Below are 8,661 nucleotides of genomic sequence, written 5' to 3'. Positions count from 1 at the left end.
TTGCGATTGCCCCAGGCATGAGGACTCTAAAAAATTCCCCAACTAATTTTTTTTGCACAACTAAGATCGTGCATGGGTTTGAAGGGCAACTCCTACAGGTCTTACAGTAACTCTATCTGAGTTGCTTTTTTTTTTTTTTTTTTTTTAGTTGAACAAAGATGGTTTATTTCGTTATCTTAAAGGTTTCTTTTAATCTACTGTAGCATAACAGTGTTTTAACTTAAATTCACGGCCAAGAGGATGAGGTGCAAGGGGCTTCCTGAAAATAGGTATTTTCTACTACAAAATGGACTCTTGTTTTTACCTTGGCTTGTTCTCCCTGTCCCAGTGGGATGACCCTCACTGAGAGTAGTAGCAAGGGAATTTGAGGTTTTGTCACACTTTGTTCCTCCAGGGTTGCTGTCAGCACTGGATCTTGTTGAAGTCAATCCTCAGTTGGCCACCTCAGAGGAAGAGGCGAAGACTACAGCTAACCTGGCAGTGGATGTGATTGCTTCAAGTTTTGGTCAGACAAGAGAAGGAGGGCATATTGTCTATGGCCAACTTCCTACTCCCAGTTCACCAGATGAATCAGAAAATCAAGCACGTGTGAGAATTTAGGATATACTGTGCACTGACATGTTTCACAATGGGCATTCCAGAATTATGAGGCATTGAGGGGACAGATAGATACAAAATGGTTGTCTGGGTCAATACTGCCTTAATGAGAACATTTACACATTCTCACAATTGTAAAGTTTCCCCTCTATTTTGGTGACCAATACTACTGTAAATGTATTTGGCTTTTTGCAGTTCACAGGGTATTAATATGCTACAGTACTATGTAAATTTAAAGAAGTCATAAACAGCATTTATTACCTTGGTATATCATACTGGTCTTGTTGCTGTTCCTTCACATTTAAGTGGTTTTCCATCTTTCCTCCCTCCTCCCACAGTTTGGCTACACAGTGCATCCCTGAACTGTTAGCCCACAGCAGCAATATGCTTATTCCATCCACATCCCTAACATCATGCATTCACAAGGTCAAAGTTCTGGTCCACAAACCCTTCCCTATAGAGGTTCAATGGCTGCGAAAGAATTTGTAGTAAACCAGGCCTCCCAGGATGGCAAGCTCCAGTAAGATGATAATCTTGTTGGTTGTCACTTTTCTGGACATTGAACGGAGAATCTTTCGACTTTTGCTCAAGTTTTCACTTGTGTTTACCAGTCTACTCTTGGTGCGTTCTAACTGGTCTCGTTGTTCCCCCAGCTCTTCTATGATTTCTGAGCCAATCTGGTCGGTCTCCGTGGCAATCCGATGAGAACGTTCAATACTTTGGGTGGCCCGGTTCAGGCTTTCAGTGCCTTGCAGAAGCATTGCCCTTTGAGACTGTAGCCGATTCATATGCTCATTCTCTAGAGCATATATGCCATATTTCATGTCTCCTCGGCCTCCAGGTGTGGCTGTCAAAGGTGTGCTTCTCACCTCCCGATGGAGTTTAGCAAGGTCCTTCCGGTAGTTTCGAAGCTTAGACATCATGGGGTTACGGAAAGACAGGGGTGCGTAACGTAGTTCCTCCTCCATCTCTGCCAGCGTTTCATTTGCTTCCTGTTGCTTTTCATCAAAATCCCTGATCAACTTCTTCTTCTCTTCGGTCCCAGCAGTCCCCAGCAGCCGCTCGGGCACCCCTTGTAGGTCTTCATGGAGGCCGCGGAAGATCTCGTGCAGCTTCTCGAAATGCTCCGAGGAGGCGGCATTTGAAAGTATGGACCTTGAGCTGCTGAGACCCGGTATTTCCAAAGCTTACCAACTTTGTTAACTGTGAAACCTCATTGACTTCTGAGGTCATGAGAGTGCTCTTTACTCAAAGCCATAATTACAGGAATAACTTAGACTATATGCAGAGCATATAAGCTGCACTTATCCAACTACCATGGGATGCTAGGGCTCTGGCAGGCGTTCCCATGTCAGAGTCTTCCACAGTGAGAACCCTCTCAAAAGGGGTGGAAGGGGAAACAGAGGAGGAGCTAAAGACTCAGGAGCTCAGGTCCCCGCCCCACCTCCTCCTCCTCAGCACAGCCCAGATCACATGGGTTGCCACCCACTCATTTGTTGGTGACCCTGAGCCTTGGTTAGGGACAATTAACCACCACAGTCTCTCAAGTAGCTGCTTAGAACTTGCCCAGCGAGTTCTACAGCAAGGTCTGGCCTGCTGAACTCACCCCAGGACTGCGGCTCCCTGAGGCTGGGGTGGAGCCTTTTTTCAGAACCCTCTCAGATTGTCTTTCTTTATAAGCTGAATGTGGCCTTTGCGGTCACCCTCTTGGTCATCCACAGATCTAAAGATTCCTGACCACACTTGTTGTCAGCGAAATGACAAACCAAGCTCTCTCCCGACCCACGAGGGGACCCGGCCTGGGAAGAGAATGCCCACATTGTTTTACTGTGAGATCAGGCATAGCTTTCCCAGTGGTAAAGGGAAACCCTCAGATGCCTTTAATACTCTGCCAGTCCTGGCAGGTTATTTTCATTCTTCGCCAGGGCACAGAAAACGATTGTTTCAGGGAACTCTCAAGCTCCCTCTAGTGTATTCAATATATTGGGCATTACTTGAGTATCAACATTTTGAGGGACCTAAGGAAATAACCAGATGTTTGGACTAAGACTTATGAATGAATGGAGATCATCATATCAGTGATGTTTGTTTGTTTGTTTGTTTGTTTATTGAGATGGAGTATCGCTCTGTCACCCAGACTGGAGTGCAGTGGCGCGATCTCGGCTCACTGCAATGGGTTCAAGCCATTCTCCTGCCTCAGCCTCCTGAGTAGCTGGGATTACAGGCACGCACCACCACGCCCTGCTAATTTTTGTATTTTTAGTAGAGACAGGGTTTCACCACGTTGGTCAGGCTGGTCTCGAACTCCTGACCTTATGATCCTCCCGCCTAGGCCTCCCAAAGTGTTGGGATTACAGGCATGAGCCACTGTGCCCGGCCCAGTGATATTTATAGTAAAATATATAAGTAACGCAAATAGGGAAGTGGAAAAATAATCATGGTACAGTATGGCATGCAACTTTGAAACACTGATGTTTGTGAAGACTTTTTAATGACATGGGAAAATGCTCGTGACATTATCGTGTTAAGGAAATTGTAGGTACGTTGAGATAGACACAATGTAAACAAGTATGTAATATGTGCATAGAAAAATGTTGGAAAGAAATGTCCCCAATTGTTAGCTATTTCTAGGGGTGGGATTATAGGTTATTTAAATTTTCTTCTTGAGTCTCTATCTGCAAGTCCCACACTGAGTTTGTAGGAAAGTGTAATTAGGATACAGGAATTTATAATCTGGAAAAAGTTATTCTATCAGTCGGGGCCTCAATAGGAAACAGATGGTACACTAAAATCAGAACGGTTTGAGGATGGTTCGTTGATAAGGGGATTAATTACAAAGGTGTGGGAGTGTGGGGAAATCACAAGGGATGCTGCAGGGTCTTTCGTATGGAGCTACAGAGCTGTTACCATTGCTAGGCTAAAGAGAAGAGACAAGGAAGGAGTTAACAGAACCTAGAAGGAGCAAGAGATACACAGCTGGCCACAGTGAGAGGAGCAATGACCTTCGGTTGGGGGAAGACTCAACCAAAGGTGACCTCATAGAGTCACTTGCCTCCCTTCTCTGATCTGCTGGAGATCCCCACTAGACAGAATCAGCTGAAGCCAGCAGGCAGGAAGATCATGATGCAAACCATACAGACCCACATTATGAGGCTCAGAGCAGAATACAAAAGGGTAGAGAGTGATTTAGGGGCAGGAGGTGTTCATATGAAAGATATCCAGCAGAGATATTTTTGATGTTGTTTTGTTTTGTCTTTAGAAACAGGGTCTCACTGTGTTGCCCAGGCTGGACTTGAATTCTTGGGCTCAAGTGATCCTCTTGCCCCAGCCTTCCAAGTAGCTGGGATCATAGGTGTATGCCACCGTGCCCAACCCAACAGAGTATTAAAAAGAGTTTGTAAAAGCTTAAAGAATTTATCAAATGAAAGTCGGAATGGATTTTAGGGGTTTTCTAGACCAACCGTTGCTCTCATTTTGCAACACACCTTGATCAAGTCCTGGGAAGATGCCACTGGACTTTTGCAGGGGCACCTTTAGGCATGGGCAGCCCTTTGCTCCTGAAAAATACCAACTCTCTTTGAACCGAAATGATTGTTAGAGAGTTGTATGTGAAGAAGCAGAATGATGTAATGGGAAAAGTGACAGAACACCTGAATCAAATCCCTGCCACTTGGGCAATTTATTTGTCTTGGTCTCTTTTCTCACATGTGAAATAGGCGTAATGAAATTTATGACAGATAGCCAGGCACGGTGGCTCACACCTGTAATCTCAGCACTTTGGGAGGCCGAGGCGGGCGGATCACGAGGTCAGGAGATCGAGACCATTCTGGTTAACACGGTGAAACCCCGTCTCTACTAAAAATACAAAAAAATTAGCCAGGCGTGGTGGCAGGCACCTGTAGTCCCAGCTACTCAGGAGGCTGAGGCGGGAGAATGGCATGAACCCGGGAGGCGGAGCTTGCAGTGAGCAGAGATCGCGCCACTGCACTCCAGCCTGGGTGACAGAGTGAGACTCCATCTCAAAAAAAAAAAAAAAAAAAAAGAAAAGAAATTTATGACAGATTTGTTGTGAGGTTGAAGAGAGATTATCTATGTGAAGGAACTCGGTATAATATGCCACACATGGGAAGCACTCAGTGGATGTTGGATGTGGACCTGAAATCTGTCTCTTGGAAACTTCTCGCTATTGGTCCCATAGTGACCCCAGAGCACATCCTCTGTCTTCCTCACGCTGGTCCTTCAAATGTTTGAAGATAACAGAAATGTCCCCCTGAGTATCCTCTCCTTCAAGCTAAGTGTTTCTAGTTCCTTTGATCATTTTGGGTTTTTTTTGTTGTTTTTTTTGTTTTTTTTTTTTTGAGGTGGAGTCTTCACTCTGTCGCCCAGGCTGGAGTGCAGTGGCACCATCTCGGCTCACTGTAAGCTCTGCCTCCCGGGTTCGTGCCATTCTCCTGCCTCAGCCTCCCGAGTAGCTGGGACTACAGGTGCCCGCCACCGCGCCCGGCTAATTTTTTGTATTTTAGTAGAGACGGGGTTTCACTGTGTTAGCCAGGATGGTCTCGATCTCCTGACCTCGTGATCCGCCCGCCTCGGCCTCCCAAAGTGCAGGGATTACAGGCGTGAGCCACCGCGCCCGGCCCATTTTGGTTTTTTAAACACTTATTCTGTTCCAGGCTGTACAAGGTGGTTCATGCCTGAAATCCCAGCACTTTGGGAGGCTAAGGCGGGAGAGTTGCTTGAGCCCAGGAGTTGGAGGCCAGCCTGGGCAACACGGTGAGACCCTGTCTGTACAATTTTTTTTTTTTAATTTAGCTGGGAATGTTGGCATGTGCCTATGGTCCCAGCTACTTAGGAGGCTGAGGCAGGAGGATTGCTTGAGCACAGTAGGTCGAGGCTGCTGAGAGCTGTGTTGGTGCTACTGCACTCCAGCCTGGGTGACAGAACGAGACCCTCTCTCAAAAACAAAATAACAAAACAAAACAAAACAGGGAGAGGACTTGTCCTTAGATGACCCATCACCCCAGCCAGATAGATTTCTATAGAGGAGGCACCTGACCAAAGCTGGCCAATTAAATGTCTGCCTGGGGAGTTCTGAAACTGGAAGGAAGCAAATCAAACACTCTTTCCTGGTAGGAGGTGAGCAATGTGCAGATGAGAGGAGCAGAGAGATGGGGGATGAGGGACTGCTGCAGCGTTCAGGCATCTGGTGGCAGTTCTTCCAAAAGCTCAGGATAGTACGGCCTTTCCAGTGGATTGTCATTCAGTCCTTCTTGGATTCTGCAAACCAATAAAGTCCCATTGTCTAAACCAGTTCATGGGTTTCTGAGACTTTCAAATAAAAGAATTGCATTGGCCACAGCATTGACCACATTTAAAGGCCTAGAGCATGGGCTCTGGAGTCCAAGACGCCTGAGTTTGAATCCTCTAGCAACCATTTTCTCATTGAATGACCTTTAGCATGTTTCACAACTACTCTGAATCCATTTTCTTTTTTTCCCTAATTAGAAAAAATATATTTCATAGAGATGGGGTCTTTCTATGTTGCCCAGGCTGGTCTTAAACTCCTGGCCTCAAGCAATCCTCCTGCCTCCACCTGCCAAAGCTCTGGGATTACAGGTGTAAGCCACCTTGCCTCACCTGAACCCATTTTCTTTACCTGCCAAGTGGGAACAGAATTACATACTTTACCACTTTGTTACAAGGAGCAGGAAAGGATAATATATATATAGTTCTGTACCTGGCATGCAGTAGACTCCTCTCACTGATGATAGCAGAGCAATTTATCTGTATTATTCCTGAGTTTTCCATCAATTCAGACATTCGCATAAGCTCTCACAAAATGTTTCCCCGCTCTGAACTCGCATTGACTTTTCAAGTCCAATTGTGGGATTTTAAGAATTTCCCTGCTCAATTTCCTCTTTGTTAATTCCCAAGAAATTGTTTAACAGGAATGTCTAAATTTTTGAAAAGACAGATGCTCTTCTGTCCCCAAGGAGGATTCTGACTTGCGTTGCTTTCAGAGTTTCAAGACCAGATCAACAGCAGCAGTCAATGTTTAAAGAAGTCTTTCTCCTCTGCTGTGTGTAGATTCTTGGGCCCTTTCCCAGAAATGACTTTCCAGAATAATTGTCCTAGAAAGCTACACACAGGCTGCCTGTCTGCTGAATTGCCACACATTGGAGGTGATTCACAGTTCCCATCATTTATCCACAATGATAATGTGCAAAAAGCCCTTGGCTTGGAGTTGGAAGATACTGGGTTCAAATTCCAGCTCTAGAAATTTTTGAACTCTTTGGGTTTCTAGTAAGTGTTTACTTGAGGTCTTGAAACATTAGGCAGAATGATTCATTCACTTGTAATTCACTCAACACACATTTAATAAGCACACTTCATATTCCAGGCTCTACAGGGACTGGTGCTGGAGTTATTAGATGAACACCTGCCAGTGACCTCAAATAGATCATATTCTAATGAAAGAGATTAGCAACATAGACCTACAATTGAATGGGCATAGTAGTGTAATTAACGGCAGGTGCTGCAACAGAAAACCCCCATCTCTAAGTCTCAGTGGCTTTTCACAAAAAAAGATTTTTTTGTTTTATTTTGTTTCTTTGCTAGTGCAAACTCCAGTATAGGTTAGGAGGATTTCTTCCTTCTTATAACCACGCCATATGGAACACAGTGCAGTCACAGTGGGGTAAGGAGAGATGGAGGAAGTACATTGGCTATTAACTGCCTTGACCCAGAAGTAGCACCCATCACTCCTGCTCATAGTCCATTGAGTAGAACTGACCACACAGTCAGCCAAAGCTAACTTCAGCAGAAGCTGGGAAATCCAGGGAAGCTCATAGGTACCTGGTGAGCACTAACTATCCTATCTCTGCCCCATGGGTAAAGCTGTGGTAAGAGTGAGCAAGGGTAGTGTATTAATTATGACTCTGTAAATGCCTGTTTTCATTTATTATTTTTTTTGGGACAGAATCTTACTATGTTGTCCCAGCTGGAGTGCAGTGGATACTTACAGGCGTGATCATAGCTCACTGCAGCCTTGAATTCCTGGCCTCAAGAGATCCTCCCACTTCAGCCTCCCGAGTAGTTGGGACTGTAGGCATGGGCCACCATGCCCAGCTTTGTAAATTCATGTTTTAAATTAAATTTAGGAATATTTCAGTCATTATTTATTCAATTATTTTTCTGCTCAATTATCTTTATTTTCTTTTTGGGATTCCAATTACAAATGTGTAAGACATATATGTTGATATTATAATTACATATATGATAGACATATCATGATGATATTATCTAATAGTCTGGTAGAGTCAGATTGTTACACTCTGTGTTCCTTTTTTAAAAAACATTTATCTTTTTCTTCATGTTATATAATTTCTATAGCACTATCTTCCAAGTTTACTTACTCTTTCCTTGGTTACTTTCATTTGGCTCCTAAGTCCATCTGCTACATTTAACAATTTTTTGGATATTGTGTCTTTCATTTCTAGAATTTCAAGTTCATTTTAAATCATTTGATTTTTCTTTCTCTGTTGATAGTTTCTATTTTAAAAAATGTATTGAAAGTATGTTGAGAATAGCCATTTTAAAACCCTTGTCTTCTGGTTTCAATATCTGGATTACCTTGGAGTTGTTTTCAGTTGATTTTCTTTTCTCTCTCTCTCTCTCTTTTTTCTGTTTTGTTTTGTTTTTTGTTGTTGTTGTTGAGGCCGGGTCTCACTCTGTCACTCAGACTAAAGTGCAGTGGCGTGATCTCAGCTTACTGCAGCCTCAACGTCCCAGGTTCAAGCGATTCTCCCACCTCAGCCTGCTGAGTAGCTGGGACTACAGGCATGCACCATCACACTTGGCTAATTTAAAAAAAAAAAAGTGTAGAGTTGGGGTCTTGCTGTGTTGCCCAGGCAGGTCTTGAAATCCTGGACTCAAGTGATCCTCCTGCCTTAGCCTCCCAAAGAGTTGGGATTACAGGCGTGAACCATTGTGCCCAGCGATTTTCTTTTATCTTAAGTCCATGTTTTATTTTCCTGGTTCATCACACATGGGACCATTTTACAC

The 8,661-nt window shown here is 44.2% G+C and overlaps 1 pseudogene across 1 annotated transcript; it reads right to left on the bottom strand.

Annotated features, from left to right (window-relative positions):
* Positions 1–828: 828 nt before the first annotated feature.
* On the bottom strand, positions 829–2,605 carry LOC112607691 (annotated as a pseudogene). Its single transcript, XR_003115901.1, has 2 exons — positions 2,592–2,605; positions 829–1,761 (listed from the first exon to the last, which is right to left on the bottom strand). The product of XR_003115901.1 is annotated as a vesicle transport through interaction with t-SNAREs homolog 1B pseudogene (transcript).
* Positions 2,606–8,661: the final 6,056 nt, after the last annotated feature.

The sequence above is a fragment of the Theropithecus gelada genome, chromosome 15 (assembly GCF_003255815.1).
Source record: "Theropithecus gelada isolate Dixy chromosome 15, Tgel_1.0, whole genome shotgun sequence".
In the NCBI taxonomy this organism is placed as follows: domain Eukaryota; kingdom Metazoa; phylum Chordata; class Mammalia; order Primates; family Cercopithecidae; genus Theropithecus; species Theropithecus gelada.
This window is presented reverse-complemented; position numbering and strand designations above follow the sequence as displayed.